Below are 26,200 nucleotides of genomic sequence, written 5' to 3' on the forward strand. Positions count from 1 at the left end.
TTTCCAAATACCGCACTTAAAGGAACAAGGGATTGGATTATAATTTAATGTGTTATGCACGCCACACCCCTGAAATAACCAATTCATATATAGATCCTGAATATACAGACACAATAGAGATGCACTGTACAGATATAGTTACACTGTATAGATACTCATCTGCACATGCTGACTAACTGATCTTCAACTTCAGCACACTTTCCCAGCACACAAATGTCAAATCAATGGAGAATCCTGGACTTTCTGTGGTGGTTCTCTGTGCATCTTTGAAATTTTTGGTCACTGCTCCTAGTTCTCCCCAGAGTTAGAGGCAACCCTTGGAATGCCTCAGGCACTTGAGGAACAGAGGCCAAACTACAGCATGCCCTTTGGGTCTTAGAAGAACTTTTGTTAACTAGTAAATGCAATACAACTGTCTCATTGTAAAGCCTCATTTTTAAATTCAGTAACAGTAATCATGGAGGTAATAGTATTTGAGCATAATTTTTTTTCAGCTGTTCATGAGCTTTACAAAACACTGAAGATCCTCTACCTTTCTCTGGAGGTCAGAGGCCTCCAAATGAATATGATGATAATTAGGTCAACCCTACAAAGCATTAAAATGAAATAAGGACTGAGACTTTGAAAATTTGTAAGAAAATGTGTTCAGAAAAGTCCAAAACCTCACACTGCTAAAGATGAAATTGACTGCAGTAAAATGGCCAGGCCATTTCTCTAAGATATCCAGAACACCTGAGACACTGCTGAATCTTAGTAACCTAACTAGCAACAGCCTGATGTAAGCGATATGGGTAGGATTAAAAAGCTTTCTTGACTTCAGCGAACAGACTGGAACACCACCTGGAAAAGTGGCTCTTTGGTAATGCAACCCTATTGATGATTTCAGTTTACTATATATATTTTTAATGTATGTGATTCAGTTCTCCATCTCCTTGTTACTTTTATACCCTTTGTCCTGGACTGTTTCTGGTTAACCTGACTGGCTGATACCACAGTAAGCAAGAAGAGAATCATATTTGCAGATTTTAACTGAAAGACAGCTGGTGATAAAAGAAAATATATGAACATCTGGATCAAGAACGGCTTGAACAGGAATTTAAAAATGACTTACACAATGGAGCCATTACATTACAGAATTACCGTACATTACACACATTACAGAAATTCTGCTTATATTTTATTTTATTGACATGCTAAATTACCAGCCTTGTTCACTGTAACACATAGTTTTAAATTATCTGTTCAGATTTATCAGCATAACTAGATTTATTACGCACATGTAGACACCTGTTTTATAAAAGATACCAACTGTGCCAGAAGGACCATACTGGAATCCTCTGGCTCTCATCCAAAAGGAAATGCATTGCAAACTTTGCTGAACTGCTCTAAGAAGTCTTCAGTTTTACAATGAGGAGATCACTAACCAAAGTAAAAGACATTTTATGATTTGCTAATCTCCATGTAAAAAAGACTAAAGAAAAAATACTAGGTTTTGGTCATTTGGCCATTATTACATGAGATGAAGACCAAGACTAACACTTCTTTTCTTGTGAGAAATGGCAGATATCTTTGCTGTCAGTCTGGTCCCTTTTACATAAACATTTAAGTCTTATTTATAACCAAGGAAAACATTAAAGGCAAAAGGATGAAAATGGAAAAAACCCCAAATTCTCAGATAAATTTAAATAACACAAGGCTTACCACACTCTACAGCCTGTTTCCAGGTACCACCCCGACATCAGGCGTTGTCTCCCACGGGAGACACCCTTCTCGAGCCACTGCTCGAGGCCAAGCGGGACACCCCCTGCGACATCTCGGGTATCAGTGGGCATCAGCACGCTGGCAGCTGAACAGAGACGCCGCCAGTTACATTCGCAAACATGAGATGCAATCAAAGGCACGCTTCATTATTTCAGATTTGGCGCTGAGAAGCCTCCTCCTACTCCGCGGGAGTCGCTAATGGCAGTAACCTCTGGGGGATTCCCCACACGCCGCGCCACTGGATGAAAGGATGCTTCCAAAAGGATTCTGTGACTGCCTACCAAGGTATCTGCCTTGATCAGCGCACACTTTGGTGCTGCTGCAAATGGCCTGGCCAGTATCCTTCCAAGTACAATAGTTTAATAAAATAAATCAAGACTAAAACTTCAAAAACTGCATTCAGTTTGCTTTTACCTGTTGTTCTGTAACCTACTGACAGGTAAAGTTTTGATTCAGGCTATCTCTACACTGTACAGAAGATAATCCGCCAGATAGATTTCAGGGTCTTACTCGGCTTCGAAGGTCAGTTACTCCAGCCCTACAGCCAAGCTCTCGCATTAAGCCAAAAATTCCTTATGAAATTTTCAGTGATTAAGAAGGGTGTGCACATGCAGGAGACTTAATAACGTTGTCTCCTGGCCAAAGTACTTGGAACAGCCTCTCTTCACATTTGTAAATTTGTTTAAATATTTCACAAGTACGGGACAGAAGTATGGTACCATCACTTTTTCAAAGTCAGAATTATTCAGCTGGAGGAATACAGGGAAATACAGTCTTATTATGGTGTGGTGAAATGGCCTTTACTACATGCGTTCCAAATTCTTCTGGTAATGGCAAACAATGGTGCTAGGCATCCAGAAATTCTGTCAACAATGCTGTTACACTGAAGACAGAGCAAATGGATTTCTCTGTAGAAGATCATGAGCATGAAAAGACATTTCCATTCCTACTAAGCATGAAGATGTTTTGTTTATTTAGTGCTAAGCTGAACAATAGAGTAATTCAGTCTCAGGGTAAGAGGCTCAGGGTAGCGTCTTGAGAACAAACACTTCAGTAGACAAGTATTTTGATGTTGCTGTGTATGGGAGGAAGAACCCCAGACCCAGGAGAAGGTAGGAAGGAAGTGAAGATAACCCTTGAGGTATAGTTATTGACAAAAAATGAGAGAAGTGGAAAAGATGCTTTTGGATAAAGCTAAAAGCTTGTGAAAAGCATGCGCATAAAGAAGCTCTTCTAAAAGTATACTGTAATGGTTTTAGTGGCAGTGCTTTTTTTTTTTTTTTTTTTTTTTTTTTTAATGCTACCACAGCAAAAAAAAAAAAAAAAAAAAAAAAAAAATCTTTCCTCAGCATTTGTGAAGATCTTCAAGAGCAAATTTTGATGTGAATAAACTGATCATTATAAAGACAACTGTTACATATTAGCCACCAAATGGTCCACAGATATCAGTGACGCATCTCTAGAAACAATATGTTTCAACCTTAGGCAAATAATCCCAGATTTTCTTTTTTTTTTCCCAGTGCTCACAGAGGAAATCGTTACTGGTCTAGATAAATATTTCAAAGTTCAGTTCAGTTAAGAGCTTTATTTAGATTTGAGACTTCATTTTGCCTTTTGTTTTTAGGGCTAATTTATCTTATTCTCTTCCTTACTCGTCCCTAGTAAGGTTGTATATTAACATTTCATGTCCCCTTCTATGCGATAATTAAACAAAAAAATAATTAAGAACTCTATGATGGTAAAAGAGAAAACCTGAGCAGACTGCCTTGCAATACACAGGTTGCTTTGGAGAGCTACAATAAGAGAATAAAATAGTAGCATTATTAATAAATTTAACAATGAATAATCACAGGTCTAAGAATTATTATTATCTGGTAGTGCTTCAGCTAACAAGTAGGATAACAGGTAGTCTAACTATGCTATTTTTTAATAGCATTTCCAAACAATTTAGAGAAAATACTTTCATGTCACTGTTCCTTTTAAGAGTTTCATGAAAACTGGAAATGGGTGGGATTTCTTTTCAAGACTGTTGCTCTGTTGTGAACATGCAGTAACAGTGTCAGTGGTCCTCCAGAAACAGTTCCAAATCCAGTATTTGCTACAGAATTGCAAAAGCAAATCTGTGGACTTCTCAAAACATAAGAAGAAATAAGAAAAATGCAATTGACGCTTAGTAACTCCAAGGATGTGTTTCCCTATCTCTGCAATTGCAATTTACACTGCATTATAGTTACAAGGTAATTATTGCTCATTTTACACTTTTACAAACGGGGGGCAATGTCAGAAGTCACTACCTTTGACTCCCAGTGTATTATCTGACATTCATGCTGCTTACAACCCTTATAGGATCCTTAGGGCTTCCTCAAGCATAGGATAGTAAAAAAAACAAAACAAAACAAAACAAAACAAAAAAAACAACAACCCCCCCTATTAAACTAGCTAACTAAGTTCTGGTCACAAAAACAAAGGTTTTTTACACTTTCATAGAAATAATTTCTTCTGAAATTCACAATCTGCCTTTTTTTTTTTTTTTTTTTTTTTTTTTTATATATAGAACTGCCGTATCAAGGAGTTCACTGAGGACACTATCCTACAGTTTAAATTTTTTGTCTTTCATTCAAAAAAATAATCCTTTGCAATAAATAACAAGACAACACTATATTATTCTGGATTATTTGCTTAATTTACTAAGTTCTGTTCAGCTATTTGTATTGCACTCAGTCTGCATCTTCTTGGCCATCCTAGAGTCGTGCAGAGTCTTGACAACTAGGAACAGTAAATCCACCTGCCAAGATATTTGAAAAACCAGCAGGAAGTGCCACATTTCCAACAACATCTGAGAAGCTTCATATAGTTGTAGCTAGGTCAAATATATTTACAGTCCAAATCTAGATGAAAGCCTAAAATTTAACCAGCCCTGATCTAGGTGTATGGAAAAGGTAATCACTAAACAGTGACAACTGTTTCGGGCAAACAGTATCATTAAGTAGTGTTCCCATTTAATTCCATTTGTAAATAAATAAGTCTCAAAAAACTGGTCTCTGTTTCAGCAAAAGCATTTTTGCCAGCTGCAACTGAGATGGCTAAAATCTGAATACCTTCAGAAATCACCAAAACTTTCAGCAAAAAATGAAATTTTTATATTCTATTACCTGGCAAGTATCTCAGGAGTAATAGTAATCTATACTTGCTGTAGGATATAGTAAATGTAGATCTGTATAACAATTTACAAAACCATATGTGTAAAATTATTATCATATATATAAAAGTAGCTTTCAGATCACTGTAGAGTTTTATTAAAATACTGAAGTCACTTGTAGAAGTGCAGACAGATAACATAATGTAACATTACCTTGCTGATGGATAATTTGAATGCTGCACTATCAAAAGAAATCTGTCGTAACGCCCCACACAATACAGAATAGTCAAATGCTTTATTCTTCCTGTCAAACAATTAACTGCTGCTTTTCTATCACTGAAAGTGAATGTATAAATATTATGCTAACTTGCAACAAAATGGTCTGGAACTCAAGTTTACACTGGGGCTGAAAATTCATAGCTAACATAGATAACCTAAAAAATCTTCTTCAGTAGAATATATTAAGTAACTAATTGGGGAAAAAAAAAAATGAAAAAAATCACACGCCCCACATGCCACATGACAGACTCCCTGCAATGCTTGCACTGGATTTATTTTAAACTGTGCATGAAACAGTTCAGTTTCAAATGAAAGCATCAGGAAAACTCTGAGCTCCAAAGATAAAATCTGGCATCAAAGAATTAAAAATAAAAGGACTGCTTTAGTTTCAGACGTGCTTTTCAGGAACTGAGCTTGCTCTGTGTTTTCGCTACAAGCTGCTGACACCCTCCACGGAAAACACGGTTATTTGACTTTTACTGAAGCGAACAGCTCTGGCGATTCCCTCCGAAGTGCTGGCCCCACGCTGGGGTGGCCTCTCCCTTTTCCCGAAGGGAAGCAGGAATACCGTGTACAGCCACCGCCGCCGACTCCTCATCCTCCTCCTCATCCATCTCTGCAGTGGTGGCAGAGGTTGCCCCCGCTCCGCGCAGCCGCCAGGCCTGCCTGCGAACTTCGTGATGACGCTGCAAGAGGAGGAAGACTCCGGTACCAACTGCTCCCCATCCCGCCTGGCCGGGGACCAGCGCCCGGGCAGAGGAAGGTCACGCAGGGATGCCTCCTCGGGGCAGAGCTCTGGAGCACGACAGGCCTTGGTTTCAGCCCGACCCCCCATTTGTACTGGAGACAAATCCTAGCCACAAGCTAGCAGAAACACTACCTAAACCTCAAATGCTCCAGTCACGGTTCCACCACAAAGTGTAATCACCTTGCTGTGGGACATCATCACCTTGTGACATAGGGACTTGATAGCAGTTATTTTATGGAAACAAGCATCATTTTATTAAAAAAAAAAAAAACAAAAAAAACAAAAAACAACAACAACAAAATTTACAGGCAAATGTTAAAATGAAGTTGAATCCAAACACTAAAGAAATGCTGGGGTTTTCTTCCTTTCCTTAAAAAAAAAAAATTATGTGTACATAAAGGACCACTAGTATCAATAGAAAACACCTCTTAAACGGCCATGAGTAATGAAACGCTCTCCGCAGTATTTACCCGGTTCTAATCATCAGATAGCGTTAAAAACAAAACCGAAAGACAACACACTAAAAAACAAATGAAAAAACAACCTCAGGAACAATTGGAAGCAGTATCATCTCAGTGAAAGTCACGATTAAAGCTCTTAACTCAGCTATGAACCTTCCCAATTATTTCCAGCACTGAGTAACATCCTGAATTAGGCAGCACTGACCTTCACTTCAAGTTCCCTGCTGCAATGCCATTTTCTAGCAAAGGAGCAATCTGCAAATCGGAAGTATAACACATATGCAGTGTAGACTTCAAACAAAGGACCATTGTCACAACAAGGAGCCTAACCATGAATAATCTTGTTATTGCAATCACGAATTATCTGACTCATGCAGCACCTGAAGCAGAATTCAGGCTAAACTCACGTGCTTATACACAAAGCACACCTGCCTATTTCACCCAGCAGACAGATGCTAAGTAATGCAATATGGTTTTTTTAAAGAGAAAGCCTTTGAGAGAGTACAGCCAGAGCTGCAGAGGTAAGAGGAGATTAATTCTTCTATCATTATGTGTTTATCTTTCCCTTCTCTGGGAAAGAGGGAGACATACCTGCAGCTCCCTAGCATATTTTGCTTTTCACATTAGGATAAAACACTTCAACTAATTCAGGATACAACCGATACAACCTTACACAGCCTTAAGACTCAATACTCAGTGCCTAACGCCAGTTTTGATGGTTCTACCAGCTTTAGAGGGAAAACTGCCATTGTCAAGCCACCAAGGATTAATACTAGAAAACAAACATCCAGTTACAGAAAATATTCACAGAAGGGGAGAAAAAAAACTGCAAGGGAGTCAATCTGCATCCTTCGTAAACAAGAAATCAACTCAATTTGACCGCAGAACTCAGCAGCACCGTAACTTGCCACCTCTGCCAGCCCTGGGCAGCCTGGGCAGGCAGGAGTCCAGAAAGTGATAAAATCATTATTAAAAAAAAAAAAAAACAACCAAAAAACAAAACACCAAACCAAACAAACTGAAACTTAAGAGAATACACAAGTGTTTCTTAATAAGGTAAATGAAGTTTCTTTATGAGCATATTCCCAAGCTGAACACACATTTTAACTTGAAATAGAGGGAGTGTTTTGTGAAAGCATTATGTAGATGTGAAGCTGCTTTTATGTAACTCAATTTATCAGAGAAACACGTTGTATCATGTTTGTAAAGTATTACAGAGATAAGAGTATAATCATTGAAATATTTGCATATTTTGTAGTACAAATAAATAATGTATGCTAACAGACTATTTGTTGTTACATTAGCTTCAAAGAAATAAGGAAATAAGGCTTGATTTATTACTGTGTGGCTCAGGCTGTAGGATGGTAAAATTCCACTGACTGTAGTTTAAATAAAGGTTTGGTAAAAGGAATGGAAGAAATCCTACTAATTTCATAATTCAGGACAAATAAATGGCACAACATAAGGTTTTTGTATTACAATAATTTATGATTTTACCTTATTTATTCAGAGCAATTAAAGGACTGCTGAACTGCAATTTCTTAAGACTGCACTTTAAAGAAGTGGTGACACGTTGAGGGTTGCATACCATACCCTTCCATAAATAACAAACCGACTGAATCTGTTGTCCTGCAACAGCCAGCAGCGCCGCTGCCCCTGGAGCCCGGCCACCCAGCCCGGTGCCCGGCGCTGCAGCCAGCCACACCTCCTGGGTCTTCGCGGTTCTGTTTTTGACCCCACTGTTGTCACTGGGACCCGTTCCAGAATCTGACGGTTCTAACTGGTACCCCCCAACCTCCCTGCTTAAGAAACTGCAGACCAGTCTGCAGACCCTCCCATGGCCATGTTGGCCTCAGTCAGCTAAAGCGGTTTTCTCCCCTCCCTCGTGCCTCACTGCAGCAGGCAAGGTGGGGAAAGGCAGGAGGAGGAAGAGGAAAATAAACTTCAGCACGCACATACACACATATGTTTATACACACACGCACACATGCATATATAAACATGTATTTACGTGCATACAGTACACTTCAAATCAGGTTTACAAATATGGGAAGTATATATAATTAGAAATGAAAGGTGGAGCCCTGAATCCACAGAATCATCAGCTGCTTTGGCTAATGAGTCCAAGTTTTGCTCCCATTTACATGAGGCAATTGTGGAGTAATGCAGAATATATTGAAGCTCACTGGCAAACCAATTCCGAGAGCTGTGGCTTGATTCAGTACGCCGGTCGTACCCAAAAAAAGTGTCATGAAAATTCTCTCAGTAAAACCCGATGCCCATGAAGGGCAGCAGGAAGGTGTGCTCACACCCTTGCAGGGTTTAGTGCTAGGGAGCAAATGAAACGATGCATAAAAAAGCATCACATACCCTTAATCATACGCAGTAGTAGGATCACATTTAGAGTACTTAAGAGATTTAATAAATCAATTTTAAAACAGTTTCAGCTTTTTTTCAGAGATGGCAAGTAGATTAAGAATGTTTATTTCAAGTTGTAGAGCTAAGGCCATACAACTCCATGTGTAGATATGCCTCAAAGTAAGAACATCCTTTTGTAGTTAAAACCAATCTACTGTAAACAGAGATCAGATTAAACCAAAAGACGACATTCTCAATGCAGTATGAGACTGGCAGCATATTCCTTTATAATATCAGCATATTCTCAGCTATGTATTTTTAGGTATTTTCTCATTCCCTCCCAATAATATAGTATTCTCCCATAAATGCCATGGAATTACAGTACCTTAGACTTCATCTTGGAAATAATAGGGATTTTCTGTGAAATAATAATCCTTGTGGAAGTATTAGCAGGTAATTGTTCCATTTATCTGTAACTTGAAAATTAAAATTGTGAAGTTTTAGAACTTGCAGAAGTTTTAGGCTAATTTTTCTTTATGTCATGATACCAAGAGAATATTTCTACAGTAGAGGTAAAACCCCCAAACAAACTTTCTGGCAAAGTCTTAAACACCAAAAAGCAGCAAAAAGTCCTGAATCTAAATTAAAAAAAAAAAAAAAAATTAAAACCATGTTACAATGAGATTTCTTAACCCAAGTCATTAGCTGTGTTAACATTTGCAGCACATTACGGGTATTAAGCAGAACACATTTTTATTTGAGTGTAAAAGTTTGGGACTTTCCTCATATGACCTTCCTGGCGTACTGCCAAGACTCAGCTCTTGTTGACATTTAATCTGAACATAATCCCTGAAATCTCTGTGCCATTACTGGGTTGCATGGGAATGATTCCCTGACAACATACACAGAATTGTGCTGTAAATTTTATTTGCAGCTCACGGCTGTTCCCCTTTGTTTCCAGCTGTTGCAAATTATTTGATTGAATAAAAATAATCTATACCTTTCATTTGTTCTAGAACTATATAGTACCCAAAAAAGAAAACGAGTCTGACACTTCTTATTTCAGCTGTTTTTCTACTGATGGCTACCATATTTTTAAGGGAGTAAACTCCAGAAAACAAATAAAATTCAGCAGCTGATGAAAACCCTGGGTAATGAGCTGCAGTGGCTCAAACAGCTCCATCGATTCTAAACAGGAGCAAGACCACACTGCAGCAAAAGGGTGAGGGTTCCAGCTGAGGGTGCTTGCACTTGACTGTGGTCTTCTGACCGAGCAATTGCCTTTACAAAAAAACCCCAAACACATACACTTAAAGAGTTTTTATCTTATTCAAAGATGCCTCTGATCTCTGAGGCCAACTGCTTTTTTATCATGAACACTGTGAAAAATCACACTGTTCAAGATTTCCACATCTGTGATTTTTTGGCACTTGTGCAAGGGTAGGGACTGAATAACCAATGTCTGAACAACACTAATGAAACTGAGGCAACACAGCAATTTGTCCCACAGGGAAGTGCAGAAAAGCCCCGAAATCACTGCAATGACATGAGTGTGGATCTCTCATTGTTTTCTGCGTGCTCAGGATTTCACCAGTATTTTTCCCTTGCATTCAGGAAGGAGCTAGGTAGGCAAGGCAGCACCGACTTTGATCTTGCTAATGCAGGTCCCTAAAAGCAGTAAATCAGAAAGCAGTATGCGCTCCAGTATGGGATGGAGAGACCTACCCATTGACCCGCATACTTAGTTCAGCAACAATTTAAGTGTCATTATAGTTCACGTGAACTAACACTGGTCTACCTACACTTGCTGTGGTCCAACTTCTGCCTGAAACAGAGCTTGGCTCTTACTGAGACTTCTTATTTATGATCCTAACATTTTCCCCTTCCTGTATAAAGGAAGTAAATAAAATGAACAGGAAAGATTAATTATTCACTTCAAATGATAAACACAATGTAAAAAAATGCAAAAGGATAACATATAAGGTAATTTTAGTTTTTGAAGACTCTTAATTTGCAGCAGAGAGCTTTTTGTTTTTCAGCAGACTCTTCTCCCTTTGTATTAACCCCTTCCCACAAAGACATCTTCTACACAATGAGTTCATCAAGCTGCCAAGGACCACAATTCCATGGGAAAAGAGAAAGTGCTCTGAAGCATTCATAAAGCCTTATTTTATTACCTGTAAGGTACTTCTAATGCTAATCTCTTCATACGTGTAAAACATGTATCCTATTTCAAAGGTATTATTTGGTGTTGGGGTGCAGGGGACCTTTCAGTTCATCTCCTTCTGTTCTTTAAGAAAGCTAAACCCCAAGGAAAATTAGGAGCTACTCCTCCAGTCCTCTGTTTCCTACAACAGAGTGGCTTGATCCAACCAACAGCCACTTAAGTCATTGGGGAGCTGTTAGTGTTTGGTTTAGGCCATGTAAGAGTGAGAAATTGAGACATGTTTTTACCTGGCCTTCACCCAGTTACAGTGCCACCACTAATGAGTGGCTGCTATAATGAGATCTTTTGAAAGAGCCATATGTGAGATAGGAATCAATGAACACAATGCAAGCCCCATCCCCACCTCAAAGAGGGGAAAACTCATTGCAGCTTTATCATAAATATTTTTCAGGTGTTCTGGTGCCAGTCGACTGCCAAAGGAATTCACTGATAGGGAAGGGCACGGTCTGTTTGCAGTGCAGTCCTCCACGGGGCGATGCACCTCAGGGCTCCCAGCCAAAGCCTCCAAAGTGCCCCCGGGGTAGCAGTTGGGCTGGAGCTGCCCCATCACGCCCTTCCACTGCAGCCAGATTTGCCTGGTTTTGCAGCTGGCACCACCAAAGGCTACAAAAACTTGTAGTCAGCACAATCCCTTCCAGATTGACTTTTCAGTCTCTTCAGCTAATAGATACTGAGATCAGTGCATAGACTGGCAACAGCTGTAAACATAGCTTATATATGAGGTTCTGCACCTCCCTAAACCCTTTATTTTTCACAACAATTTATGTGTGATTGTTACCATCATGGCCCTCACTAGCCTCAAAAGAAAACTGCCCACCAAACCAGCTTGTAAAAACATCATTTCACCTAGCACTGACACAACAAAATCCTTTTTGCTCAGTGCTTCCAATCCTCATGATAACAGAGCATCATGATGAAAAAAAGCTATACTGGTTAGTCCAGTGACTCAGCGGTGGTTTCTCCCACTGCTGCTCCAGAGCAATGGAACTGGCTCAGGAGCTCAAATCTTGATGCTGAGTACTCGTTCACTGTGCAGCCAATCCTATCGTTTTCAAGACAAAAAAAAAAAAAAAAAAACAAGTCAGTGCAGCCTGCAGCTACTAGTGATGTACATCCTACTAGTACACCATGTACTACCTGAAGGAAAAAATACTTTCAACAGTGAGTGTGACAAAGACTATGGCTTTAAGAACATCTCCATTTGCAACTAAAAACTCAGACAACAGGAAACAAAGTCAGAAAGAGAGCAACCAAGGGTTATAAAGAATATTGTGTATATATGTATATCTTATCCAAACAACTTTTGGAAGAACACATTCAGACAAAGCATCAGCAGTGCTGAGGAATTCAATGATCCCTTCCAACAGAGAACTGCAGAGGGCTTTACAAACTAGAAATCCCATAGAGGCAAGTAAACACTACCTATTTTCAAGCAAAGAGTTACAAATGAAGCCTGAAGAGTGAGCTATAGGTATGAAGTTCAAAAAAAATCCACGTGTGCAAGCAAATGTATATGAAATTACCATGGCCCTGTGTGATAAGCAAATATATACATACCAGAACAGCAATTATTTCTCTAACTTGCTGCTGTGGGCCTGTGACAACACTGGCTTTGTGAGCTACTGTTGTGCCTGTGCTTGCAAGTGAGCTCAACGATGGAAGACCACTCTCTAGAAAGCTCACTCAAACTCACAGGGTTTGGTTTTGTTGTGTTGCTAGCTTGATGTAAATCGTGAGTTGTGCCCCTAACCTGATTCTTATTCAAAGAGAAAAGCTCTTAGCACTAGGGAAGCGGTGCTGTAAGCCTCAGCAGATGGTCCACAGGGAGGAGGAGGAGGTGGCCTGATATTGTTGCGGATAACAGCATCAGCGATGCAGTTAGAAAGCAAAACTTTGTATTTCAGCATTCTCCTCAAACAGTGAGCCCAAGAGAGTCTGGTCTAGTGTAGAAAATGCACCAGGATACAGAAGGTTGTGGGGAAATGGCACAGCCAGCTCAAATCCACATCTCTGCACTCTCTTCCCCTGCAAAACACCAGCACCTTTTCAATATTGCCTGCCAAGAACAGTCCCTCTCCCATGCCATCCTGCCACAGGTGTCATCTGGGAGTGTCCTAGTTGGCACAGGCCAAACCCATGTCACAGAATGTGCTAGAAAATAAACAACATGGACAATCATAAGATACCAGTCCTGGCCCTGACTGATTTACCAGTGTAGGCACAGCCTTGGTGAACTGAAGTGGAAACGGAGTCTTTCAGGCCTATCACTGCAGTTAAAATACAAATATCAGAAACAGAGCAGTACAGAAGGACCAAAGACTGAGACTCCAAATTTTAGTCCCGTAGCTGCAACACGATCATGTTTGCACCACAAGGAAGAGGGAAGCACAAATAACTTCTAAACACAAAGTCAAATGTTTCTCTGAAAATAAAGAGGCCAGAAGATGAGTGCTACAATAGATATCAGGGCGCTGGCAATGGCCAAGTGTGAAATGGATGCTTTCCAGCATTCAGTTTAGGAAGACAAACATTGTTTCACAAATTCACTGTAGCCCTGCTTATTTTCCAAGCTCCTTAACTCATGCCAAAGGGCTTGGACTTTCTGAACATCCTGTTCTGTTTCCTCCACCACCAGTCTCAGTCCTCAGTGCTAAATGTCTTTATTTCAGAGCCCCATTTTCTATCATTTTATTCCAAACTCTTCACTCTGTAGGCTTTCTATTTTACCTCTGGGTAAGAGTGAAGACAAGCAGATTAATGAGAAGTCTGAACAGCACATTAAGTTACACCTATTTTAAGAGCCTTCCACAGCAAGCATCCCAAGGCGCTGTATAAAAATAAAGCTACACAAATCGCATTTAAAACTAACGAAAAGCTTGCAGATGCCGGCATGCCTCGAAGCATAAATATAAAGATCGATGGTTAAATGATTCAGTGATTCCCCAGTGTCTCGGAGCCACATGAACACAGACCATTTTACCTGTCATTGCCTGGATGCATTAGCAATCTGCTCGGATGTAAAGCTGAGGCATCTCCATGACGGCTTACTGGCAGGAAAAATATTCCCCCCCTGAAGAGGGCAGGAAAACAGCTTTAGTCTACGAGCAGCAGCGGGCCATTTCAGGGATTTCCTAACTGACTAAAGGCAATGCCTCCTGCACCTCTGAAAGGCAGCTGCAGAACACATTTCTGTTCCTCTCTTTGCCTCTCCACAGCTGCAAGAAATTCAAGGTACAAGTGTTCTCACGGGGGCGACTACAGTAGCAAAGGCTCAGGCAGAGACAGGAACATCACCCCTCGTCCTGATGACTTTTATCCCCCAGATCCACTGCTCGTGGGACTCCACCAACACCGCCAGAAGCCCAAGCAAAGACCTTGGCATGGCTGATGTGTACGCTGGGCCCAGCTCGCTCATACATACAGATATACCTCCCGGCTGCTGGGGTTAGGTGACAGGGGAGAAGGCATTTCTCTTGGTATGAGGTTACTGCTGCTGCCACCCAAGCGGCCTGTTGCTCTTGTTGATGTGGACACAAAAGCAGTCCACTTGCTTCTCTGCTGTAAGCCTTCCCATCCTGCTTCCTTCCTCTTCCTTCCCGTGGCAACATTTCAGGCTGAGACCAAAGCATGCAGTCAGAGATCCAAGGGCCCAGCTGTGACCTTATTTGCCCTAACTGCATTTCTACACTGTCTAGTCAGAGTGCTTTCGCAGCGTGGGGCACAGCAGGTGCTCCTGCAGGAACCACAGACCCCAAAGATCACAGAAGACACCCCAGTACGGAATGTGGGTGACCCCGCACTTGGTCTCACGCTCACCAGGAGCTGCTGCTGGCTCTCAACACCTATGTCACGAGACTGTGTAGCAGAGCTACACGAAGCGGGCACGGTCCTGCTGGGCTCCAAGACCCCAGCCCCTCCGTACAAGCCCTTTCTAGGAGCACTCCAGTGTGGACCCTCCTTCCCAGCTACGGGGATAACCATGCTGCTGCCTGGTAAACACCGCTCCTGTGTGACGCTCCCATGCAACCACTTCATCTTGCCCTGCCATTTTGAGGCAGAAATGGTTAGAACAGTGTATAGAGAACCAGCTGGTCCTTGCTAAGACTTAGTTACCTTTCCTGAAATAGTTTAGGAGGAAAGAACCAAGCGATGCATTTGCAGCCTCTTCAGGCAAGTAGTGTTGGAAGATCAGATTTGGCCTGTAAACCTTACCAAACAGCAGTGTGGCTCATGCTAGATTCAACCCTACTTTAAAATTATGTTTTTATTAACACTCAGAAAAGAGGAAAAAGATGTAACAGCACAGATGGTAAGCTGATAGTAGGCTGCAGTTGTAACAGTGAAGTCAAGCTAAGGCCCAAGAGCCATCAAAACTTAAACCTATTCACAGTATTTTGTGTGCAGCTGAGGTGATCACCAGCACATGCACACTCTAGAATTTGTGGAATTAAAAGAAAAAATTAAAAATGTTATGGCTGTCAACATAGTGACATTTATAGAGAGTACTGATTTTAGTAAGTTAGCTAAAACCAATGCTACAGACTTAGGAAGAGGACATGGAATAACATCGACGTTAAGAAGAAACGGGGGTCCTGAACAATGCTGGAATCACATTTTGAAGTCCACTCAAGTATACGTACGTGAAATCAACTGGACAGACAAAGCTGATGTTTCAGTAACGGAAGTTTAAACAGACAAGACTTCAAGCTCACACTGCTCGAGTAAGGAACGCTTTTCTCACCATCTGGCTTAGAAATCACTTGGATTCCAGAGTGGCCTTCTAATCGCCAACAGGAAAGCAGAGAAACTATTTTAAGTAAGCATCACTAAAAATAAAATGGGAGACGCAATGAAAGGAAAAAAGAAAGTGGTCAGTGATAAATACAGTATAGGGATTTTGCTATTTATACTTTTAAGGCTATTTATATTTGAAAGCTTTCCCTTTGAGACACTGACAGGCGGGCTTCCACATTTATCAGTCTGGTATTCATTCAACTACGCAGTATTTATGGAAACATGTAAAGGCCAACAGAAATAAAAGAGACATTAAAATTAATTTTTGTCTGCAAATCAAGGTTATTATTATCACCTCACATTCAAGTTCAGCCACACATAAACAAAACATTTCCCAACATTACACTGATAGGCATTTTGAATGCTCTCCATGAAATCCTGCTCCAGCAACACAGCACACTGTGAAAAACCTAACGCAATAGTTTGACACGGTCTGACACAACTTACATTGCCTGGAGATAAGCTCTTTCAGATGAAATTGCTGTGTGGGCTCGATTTCCCAAAGAGCTGAACACTTGATGTCATTCAGGACACCGGCGCAGCACCTGTGATGGCAGGGCCACGTAGAACCTGTACAACATCAGCTCACGGCAGAGCAAATCTAAAGGGCAGAACCGATGCAGGAAGGATCCGCGAGAGTGGGATGGCTGCTGAAAGACTGATGATATGCTGGAGGAGGACCGCTGAAATACCCTGCACAGTCCTTTCCAAAACTGTTGTATCTGGCTCCTCAGAAGCAAAGGCATACGAAAGGAAAGTGCATCTCCTCTGGCGTATCTCTAAAGTTCCTCAGAAAACACTGACTGCGCACCTGGTTAAGAACAGATCACATTCATGAGCCCATTTGGAAAATGTGAGCTAAGCTACATGCTGCTTTTCTAGTAACCCGGATGATCTAACTTAGTTGTAAAGTCAATTGACTGCCTTCTGCTAAAACTGAACTCTGTTAATTGAATATATTGAAATCCAGCTTTGTTCATGTGCCAGCACCGTTTAGGTTAATTAGCTAGCTTTCCTCTAGCGGTCCCTTCCCTGATGTATTTATTAAGAACTATCTTATCATGCCTCAGGTTTTACTTTGCTAGCCTATGCTGCTAAGATATAGGCTCTCAGAAACGCTTTTTCTTTCTGTACCTGTTCTAGTTTGAATCATTCTTGAATTCAAAACCCAGAGTTATATACAGTGCAATACATAAAATTTCATTTTGTGCATTTTCCTACATTGACAGTAAAATTTCCATGCCTCCATCACCTTCACATTACCCCTCTTCTAGTTTAGATCCATATTTATCTTTCCAGGGGCCACATTATTTATCCATTTAGGTCTGGAGATTTGCCTTGTTTTGACACAAGTTTCAAGCATTTTTAAAATATTTTCTCTACTTTTAAATGTCTAGGCTTTTTAGTCCAGCCAACTTAACTACCTACCAACCTCACTACCTTGTTTCCTTAATTTCACAGCCTGTTCTTCTGTGAGAAAGAGCATTATTTAAGGACCTACTTTTGCGTATGCTTGTATTAAATTTAAATGGAAACAATTAAATGTATGCTTCATCCAACCTTATTTTGTATAACCAACTCTTCTATAATGTCTCCATGCTAAAACAAAACAAAATCTGAGAGAGCACATCAACACCTCAGTTCAATAAGCTTTTTTAAGAAGAAATTATATTCACTGCCTGTAACAGCTTGCACCCAAGACAGTCAATGTCCTAAGTTTCCAAGGGATTGCATCTACTGAGCCATTTACAGCTATATTTCTACAAGCGAAATAAACATGTCCAAGACTGTTGAGGCCAACTGGCACAGAAAGGTGCCATGCTATAAAACTCTCTCGCCCTCCAAAACAGGGTGGCTGCTTTCAAACTGCCTACTGGGAGTAATCCCAAAATAACTTCCAAATTTTACCTGGGAATAGTTCAGGTGAGTTCCCGTAAATATAAACCCAAACTAGGCCAAGGACAGTTAACAGTAGAGACAACCGACTTCCAGGGCCTGGGAATGCTTCCAAGCACCATTTAATTTACTAGCACAGACATGCTCAGTGCATGAAGACCTCTTAATGCCTGCATGACCTTGAGTTCTCCATGTCTCTCTGTAGATCTTCCCTAGGTTGTCATTCTCTCACCTCCCTCCTCAGAGACCAAAATAATTCTACTGATACCACACCAGCCACAGCTTTTAGGAGACTTTTCTCTGCCTTGAAATATTAATCTTTGTTTTCTTCCAACAGGGATGATGAGACCTTTGTCTCAAGTTTCTTATTCAGGACTGTTTTCATCTTTATGTTTGTATGGTGTTTCTTTGCTCCCGGAAAAAAACCCGCTGCTCTTTGCCCTAGCTAAGCTCTGCTGATGGATGTGTCTTTCCACCTAAAGAAAAGAAGTCTTCAGACACACACATCTGCATCTTCCTTGTACTGCTAGGAATCCCAAATTTTCATGTGTTTTGGGGTTTTTTTTTTTTTTTTTTCTTCCTTTCTTCCCCTGCTGCTGCCCAACTTGTCCCCCCTCAGCCTCAAGTCTATTTATCCCCATCTTACCCTCTGTTTTTCTGGTGCCACTCTTCTTCGTCAGTGTCACCTGTTCATTTATCCCTTTTTCTCCTAAGTTCTCCACCATAACACATCAGTCTTTCACTTGATTTCTCCACTACCAATTAGTGCCAGCCTCTATGCTGTGATTACAGCCACATGCCTCTGTGGTCAGCTTCCTCAAAGACCTCTCCCTTCCAGCTACTACTTTTATACACAGTTGTGCATTCAGATCACCTCAACCGCTTCTCTTCACTCATATCCTTAGCTCCCTGACTCTAGCTGCATATAAACTACTTGGACATTCTCTCTCCTGACTTCTGTCAGGTGACATTTCTGGGTAAAAATAGATCCTTTCAGGTAACACTGAAGAAAGTAAAACTCCTTCTGTTCCTGCATCCAGACTCAGTGTCTTCTCTGCTATCCTTCATTCAGTGCTGCATCACTGCACACCCTTCCTTGTCTGTGCCTTCAAGGAAAAACAAATAGCCCAAACAAAACCCATCCAGACTCTAAATTTTCATTAAACACTGGCTTCCTCAGGCCACACACTGTTAAAATTTTTGGCTAAATGTGAAGGGCAGTTATCTGTCTAGCCTGAACTAAGCTGTCTTAGGTGAAAGGTTTCAGTTGTGACCAAAGGCAGAAAACCTCCTCCATACCTTTCAGCTACAAGAAGTTTAATCCACTGACAAGTGCACATAGGTCCTGCAAGCACCAGGGAAAGGAAATGAAAGAGTAGTAACAACGTAGGGCAGGGATTCGTGTACATGAAGCTTTACTACAACTTAAAGAAAAATGGATGCCTACCTAAATAGAAAAAAATGAAAGAAGTAGTGGGAGGAATTTCATGTCCGAGATCAGTAAACCCAGTCTGAGTAAACGTCATTGTTTGATAAGAGGCTAGGAATGAAGAGGTAACTGCTCATTCTTTTGAAACAGGAAAAAAAAATGTTTATATCAACCTCAGATACCGAACAGAATTATTGGAGTTTTCTGCAAAATTGGAAATAATTGCAGAAGCATGTGGCTAAAAAGAAAATACAGTTCAAGGATTTAACAAGGATATCTTTTTGCAAATCAAAGTACAGACTCCAACCCCTGATTATTCCCATCAAAGTGTAAAACCATATTAAAGAGCTGGATCATACAATCTAAACTCCACTTTATTGTTTCCTTCCCTTGAAACAACACAGGTTTTATAGGACAAATAATGACAGATCGTCCAAGGACATGTGGATGTGTAGGAACAGAGTACAAAGCAGACTGTCATTTGAACTTTTTATTATATAATAGCACTTTGTTTTGAGAATTAGAAGTTTATCACTTTCGCGTTCAGTGCAAGGTTTTCCTGTATATCCAGCTGTGCAAGAAAGGACAAGCAATGAACTGCAGGAAAGACTTGTGCCCTGAATGCTTTGGTTTATCTCCAGAGTTTAAAATCCAGCAATGCTGCTAAATGGAATAAGGCACAGTGAGACAAACAGAAAGAGTATGCCAATTGCTTTCACCTAAACAAGCACCCAGGCATCAAATTTAATTGTTAGTAACTGATAGGATTTTCAAAGATGCAAATGGACAGTAAATGTCAAGTTCAAAAGATATTTGAGGCTGGCCTAAGTGTTCTAATTGCTACGGTAAATCTACAGTTCCTGAAAGCTAAGGAGTCTCCTTCACTGAGATTCTCTTCACAAGATTTTGGAACGTGTATCCACTATAAACATTATACTAATTATAATTAATTACATTAATTTTCTCTCATAATTTCCGCAGTGATTTTCCTAAAACAAGGCAGGCCAAGAATACATCCAAACAGGTATTTCCTCTGCTAGGTCACTGAAGCATGCTGTTGTACCTGGCCTATTGACCCTGGCAGACCTCTGCCTAAAACTGTTTTAGGATGTAAGTGAAAATTACTTTGAAGGTTTCTTCTTTTATTTTTTTTTTTCTTTCAAATCATCATAAAACCACAATGAAGTCTGAAGCTGCTTGACACTTCTTGCCAGAAAACGTCCCTGAGTCACTAACAGTGTCTCACCAGCAGTCCCACTTCACCTGACGGCACTAGCCTCACCTGAACTAGTTGCCGAAAACCTATGAACACCTTTCCGGAAGGTGACATTCACCTGTGGCCTCTGCTACAAAGTACAATACAGAGACTGACTCATGGACCCGAGAGAAATCTTTCAGCTGGCTTTAAATTAGGGTCTTCTCTTCCCTTTATGATGCAGATGAAGGCACAGTCCCTGCCTCTGACCAGTGCTGCCCTTAATATTTTTTAGGAAGATATATTAGAGTAAAACAAAAAAGAAGATGTGTCAAAGTCTACAACACTAATTCCATACTTGATATAAAATGTATGGAGATAAAACAAAATGCAAGCCTTTCATAGTTCCTTCTAAAACTTTAGAAATCTTCCTCTGAATTCCCAGTGTTGCTTTGACTTGCTTTTCAAACTAATTTGTTGCCAGAGGTGCTGTATAATTGTATAAGTCTCATCTAACCTGAAGTGGAAGTTGAAATTCAACAAATAAGTATGCAAATATCTGCTAGTGATTTGTACTTGCAAAATATGATCCAAATGTTTACTGCGATCCTATTTAAGAAATTCTCAGTAGACACATTTCTATCAATGGATTAAATGCCAATAGGATCAGATTTCCTGAGAGCCAATCGTGAAGGGTTAGGAAACCCATGTAAAGAAATTTTTGAACAAGATTCCAAAGATAAATCCTTTTGTTATGAAAAATATTCTAAGAAGTATGCTTAACAGGGAAATATGACTGACTGGTTCAGTGTTCGAGTACTTGCCACACATTTACATCAATGAAAAGCATTTTTCCCACCAGTGGGAGAATTTAATTACATGGGGTACAGAAAAAAGAAAAAAAAAAAAAAATCCATTGTGAAAGGGTTCTTTCACTGTTTTAGTCAAAGTGGATGTCTTAAGAATATGTCAGCTGGACAAACTGAAAATACAAAAATAAAAGATGATTAAAGATAGTGTATCTTCACCTAGCAATTGGTAACTATGTGTTCCAGCCAGAGAAAACACTGGGAAAGCTACTGAAGGAGTTTTCCTTTGGCTCAGCAAACAGATGAGCAAGAGTTCTCCTAAGGCATTGCTTACAAAGCCAAAAGCTGTTAAATTCAGTGGCGGCTAAAGCAAGTTACAACACAGTCTGCTCCAGCCTATGTGGACAGAGCCAAGCTGCAGTATAACAACATTTAGGGCAAGAAGAGAGAGAGGAGAGAAAACATACCTTATGGTTTTATCCCAGGTCTGAACCAGACCCACGGGGCTGTCTCAAACAAGTCAAAATACAGAGTTAGAAAAGGCTTTCTGCGCAGAGTGCTCACCTCCAGCAGCACAGGTTTTACACTGGTATCTTCTAGTGTTTATTCAATCAAGTTTTCAATTCAAAGAACAGAGACACTCTCTTTGGAAAATTATGCTACTTGCTGTCTTTGATGAAGACTTTTCCAGTCCAATAAATTGCATCTCTCCTGACATGCATTCTTTCTCAGTTAATCTAATTTTTCCTATATGCCACTTTACCATCCCGGGCATGTTGATCAAACCATTCCTACAGCACTGCTTTCTCCATGGCCCTCTCCTACACAAAACCTCTCTCTTCATCTCTCCTTCCGTATTTCTTCATGTCCACGGTCCATTTCCCTTTCTCTTCTCAGACTTTCAGTTAAACCACATAAAATGACGCATAAAGACTAGAGAGAAGCTTAAAAAGCTGTGGAAGTGAAAAGCAGACTAGAATTGTGAATTAAGGACTGTTTTCTGGTCAGCTGTGCAGCTCTACCTCATTGCCTAAGTATGTAAAGTCATTCTGCAGCTTCAAATAACTCCTATTTGTGTAATTTCCACTTAATTTAAGAATGAGCTGGAGCAAACTGTATTGGCATTCTAGGGAAGGCAGGAAAAGTTAAGAGGATCTAAAAGGTTTTGATACAATGAGTGTGATACTGTGCCAGTCAGAACCAGTATTTAGGATCCCACAAGAACAAGAAATCACTGCAGGTTCTGTTTTAATTTTATTGCAAGGAAGGAAGAAATAATCAAATTTAAAGAGAATTGTGAATGCTAATACATTTAACAGCAGTCTCCAATTTAACCTCTGTCTATTCCTATATGCAAAAGCTTTACCTTCAGACAACTTTTGGAAACCCAGAACACCTAATCCACCCACACAGAATGGGAATGAACCACGGTCAGCCTGCCATTTTCCCGCTGAGGACAGGTTGCTGAAAGAAGTGGGCACTCCCTGCCGTTTTCACTTAGCTTTTGCTGCCAGCCAAGCTGGAGCTCCTCCTATAAATTCCAGTATTTTCCAATCAGTTCATTTTCAGAAATGGAATTTTGGCCAGAAAAAAACACAACTTCTGCCATCTCAAGAAATTCAGAGCTAGTAAACATCTGCATTGTGGCTACTTATCTAGAAATCTTGATGGGTTGTACTGTCATTGTATTTTCAAGTGGCTCTACACTGAATTTTTTACTGTCCTTTACATTTTACAAATGTGCTCTGTAACTGTGAAAAGCAAGGTGCTCTGAATCAGCCCCAAACAGGGGCTGAGACTAATGGTGTGTATGGTTTGCATCTTAATATAAAGAAAGTCAGAAATGTCAAAACTTGTCATAACTGCTCAACAGGATTCTCTCTCTGTACTACACATCTACTATAACTAAAGGACTATGACACATTTTAACCTGACATCCTCACAGTCAGCAGAAATTCAGTACAGCTTTTCTGCGGTGACAGTCACACGTGGCAGAGAATATTTTCCTTGGTTTCTGGGTGACCTTTATGGAAACCCACTGCCTTTCTCTGAGGTGCACATGCACTTCAAGTCTAAGTTCAGAGTGCACAATTTCCCTCCTGAAATTTTATTATTTTACCTTTACCTCAGCTTTTTTTTTTTTTTTTTTTTTGTGATTATTAAATCAAAGCAGGGATGATTGGTTTTTAAATTAATTTGTGAAAGGACAATGAAAGATGCTGATGTCTAGAAGGATGGGAATGAGCTTCTAAGAGATCAAAAGAGAGATAACATCAATGAGCAGATGTGTCCTGAAAGTTTTCTTAAATGCAAGCACAACTGTCTCAAGACTGATTTATTATAAATATAGATCTGCCTGACATGGTACCGGGAAAGAGCTCTTACTGACTCTTCAGCAGAAAGGGAAAACAGCAGAAGGAGCCCCAGTCAGCAGTTCACATTTGAGGGAAAAATACAGTAGACTCCATTCAATCCTTGTTCCCTCTGCAAACAAAATCATCCCAAGTGAAAACGCAGGAGGAACAAGAAATACAAGTCCTCATCTCCCATACTCTTGTCTGATGAGGCTCACGGGAGCCGCATCGCTGACCCCCCAGCTGCACCCCGAGCCCACAGAGACCTCGTGCCCTCGGAGGGCCAAAGTCTGCCACTGCTCCTCACAGAGCAACTCAGATCAGAAATATTCCCTGCGCACAACATCCTTTTGTACTACACACGTGAGGGCCCTGAGTAGAGAGCCCAGTATAGCACATAAGATCACGGAATCGGAAACCACCCAGTAAGCGCGACTCTGGAGAGTCACGAGCCCATCCCCTTCAGTCACCGAGGTGGGCTGGCACGGCTGAGGCAGCTTGGCGACCAAAAAGCAAAGCATTTGAGGCTGTATTTCTTCGGGTTTTTTTTCGATGCAGTTTTAACTGATCTAGTTCACTATACAACTCAAATGGATCAAACAGGCATGCTGGCTTGCAGTTCAGTTTACATTTATCTTTTGGGGTTCTTTTCCTTTTTTGGGGGAGGGAGGGCTTTTTGACTTAGAGATAAACTGTTCCTCTGTCAGGAACAAAACTAGCCATCAATCTTGGATGGATGCACCTAAAATCCAGTTTTAAAAAAAACCTCTGGACTATACATGGATTTTACTTTGAACTTCCCTGCTAGATTACATTTGCACTTACTTGAGTAAAAAGTTAGAACTTCTACATCTCTCACTGCCTGAGGGAACCAAAAATATTAGTGCTGATTAAATATTTATTTTGTAGCAACATGAAATCTATCATGCTATAGAAAATTATTTTGAATGATACTTCTTCTGCAAGGCTGTGACTTACAGCTTTTCCTTTCTGCGTTACACATTCAATAAAAATACAGCTGGGCCAAGAAAACTCTGTTTTGTTTTGGCAAAGCATCAGACGGCATCTTCTGGTTTGCCAACACAGGCAGAATCTTGTCTAACTGTGGGATGCTCTTGGATTTACTACCTATTAGCGAAACTATTAAGAAGCACTGACAGGTTCCAGCCCCTTTCACGTATTCTCAGTCAAATCTCATTTGTCTGGACACAAAAATATAGCAGTCTTTTCCCACCTCTCAGGGAAAAATTAGTAGGAGAGTTAAGTCTCATGTTACTGGGACTTCATTACTTTTACAAGCTATGCTAAATAATTAAACTGCACTTGTCAAAGAAGAGATTAGAGAACATTTTGTGATGTGGAGTATGTTTTCACTGTCTGTTTACCTCAGCTGACAAAACCGAATCATTCACAGTCTCTCCTGCACAACAGTGCAAACAGCTGAGACCCTAAACTTGGAGAGGGGGTGAGCTGTGGAACTCAAAGGACAAGTGTATATAGGATGTGATTAAAGAAAGAGCACTGGATTAAAGCCACAGAAGAGAAAATTGAAACAGCAGAACCAAAGCTTGCTCTCAGGACACTGCTGAATGAAAATGACCTAGAAGCAAGTCTGTCTAACACCATTTTGATCGGTAGCAGCTCCTAGACAGGCTTTCTACGGAGTCCCAGACCCTTAAAGTGGGCAAAAAGGTAGAAAATGGATACGTATTGTTTAAAGAGACTAAGACTAATGATATTCTGCCCACATTGACTTTCCCAACGTTTAATTTACCTTCTTATCCATATTTTCACAGTAATATATATTGGGAGCAGGGCGAGTCTTTGGCTACAGCTAGTAGCAGCGTAGAATAATCTGAAATATTTGGTAGTAAGCAGGATCCCACAGGGCTGAAACAGAGGGGCTATCTGCAAAGTGGCAAAGGTAGAAAAATTAGACTAGCGACCTACCCCTCCACCGCATCCAGAAGGCAAGGCTACTTCCATAATGCCAAAAGACAGAATTTCTGACACCGTGCACGCTGTCCTACCTGTCTCTCTTCTCCACAGGTAGGTTGCAGGAGCCCGCTCCGTTCAGCAGGACGACCCTCGGCCACAGGAGGCAGATGTAGCCAGATGAACAGATGCCTCTCCCGCTGATAGGAATCGATCTGTTTGGCCAACCCGGCAGTTTTTCAGAAGCAGTGTTCTGAAGGTTACTCAAAACAAAAACCTGCCTGGCTGCAAAGCCCTTCTGGCAGCAGTCACACGTGTGCTGTACCTGCCTGCTGCTACTGGAGCCACATCCAGCCTCCCAGGGCTGCAGCAAACAGCAGGACCTGCTGCCCTGAACATCATCGTGACGATCAAGTTGGACTCCGTCAACGAGCACATACACACAATCTGCTATTTTTCAAATGTACTAGTCACCAAAAGCCACATTTCCGTTAAGCGGGAGAGAACATTCCCGATGCTCCCATTCTCTCACAGCAGCAGAATTTCACTGAATCGACACTTTTTGCAAAGTTATGTAACAGTGAGCACAGCATGCTTAACTCTCAACTGAGCAGACATTGCGAGCACAGTATAAGCACCAGGGTACTTCTTTACGTCAAACTGTGCTCCAATCCAGCATGTGTATTTAAAAAAATAAAATAAAATAAAAAAGGGGAATTTGTTTCTTGGAAAAGAACAGCAAATTACCCAGGCAAAATCATCGATTCTTGTATAGGGATTATCAAGTAAACAAAGTGCAGGAAACAAGATTCAAT

At 40.7% G+C, this 26,200-nt stretch overlaps 1 protein-coding gene across 5 annotated transcripts in view; it reads right to left on the minus strand.

Annotated features, from left to right (window-relative positions):
* THRB (thyroid hormone receptor beta) overlaps positions 1-26,200 on the minus strand; it is a 170,438-nt gene that overhangs the window by 95,338 nt on the left and 48,900 nt on the right. Inside the window, exon 1 of one of the 5 annotated variants that reach the window (XM_042806419.1) lies at positions 25,481-25,662. The exons of 3 other annotated variants lie outside the window; for them this stretch is intronic. The gene's annotated coding sequence lies outside the window, so the exon portion shown is untranslated. Of the gene's footprint in view, positions 1-9,131; positions 9,192-25,480; positions 25,663-26,200 lie in introns of those variants that run through there. One more of the 5 variants, XM_042806418.1, reaches the window with a different exon arrangement.

This window comes from Tyto alba, unplaced genomic scaffold (assembly GCF_018691265.1).
Source record: "Tyto alba isolate M040663 unplaced genomic scaffold, T.alba_DEE_v4.0 Super-Scaffold_46, whole genome shotgun sequence".
NCBI classification, from domain to species: domain Eukaryota; kingdom Metazoa; phylum Chordata; class Aves; order Strigiformes; family Tytonidae; genus Tyto; species Tyto alba.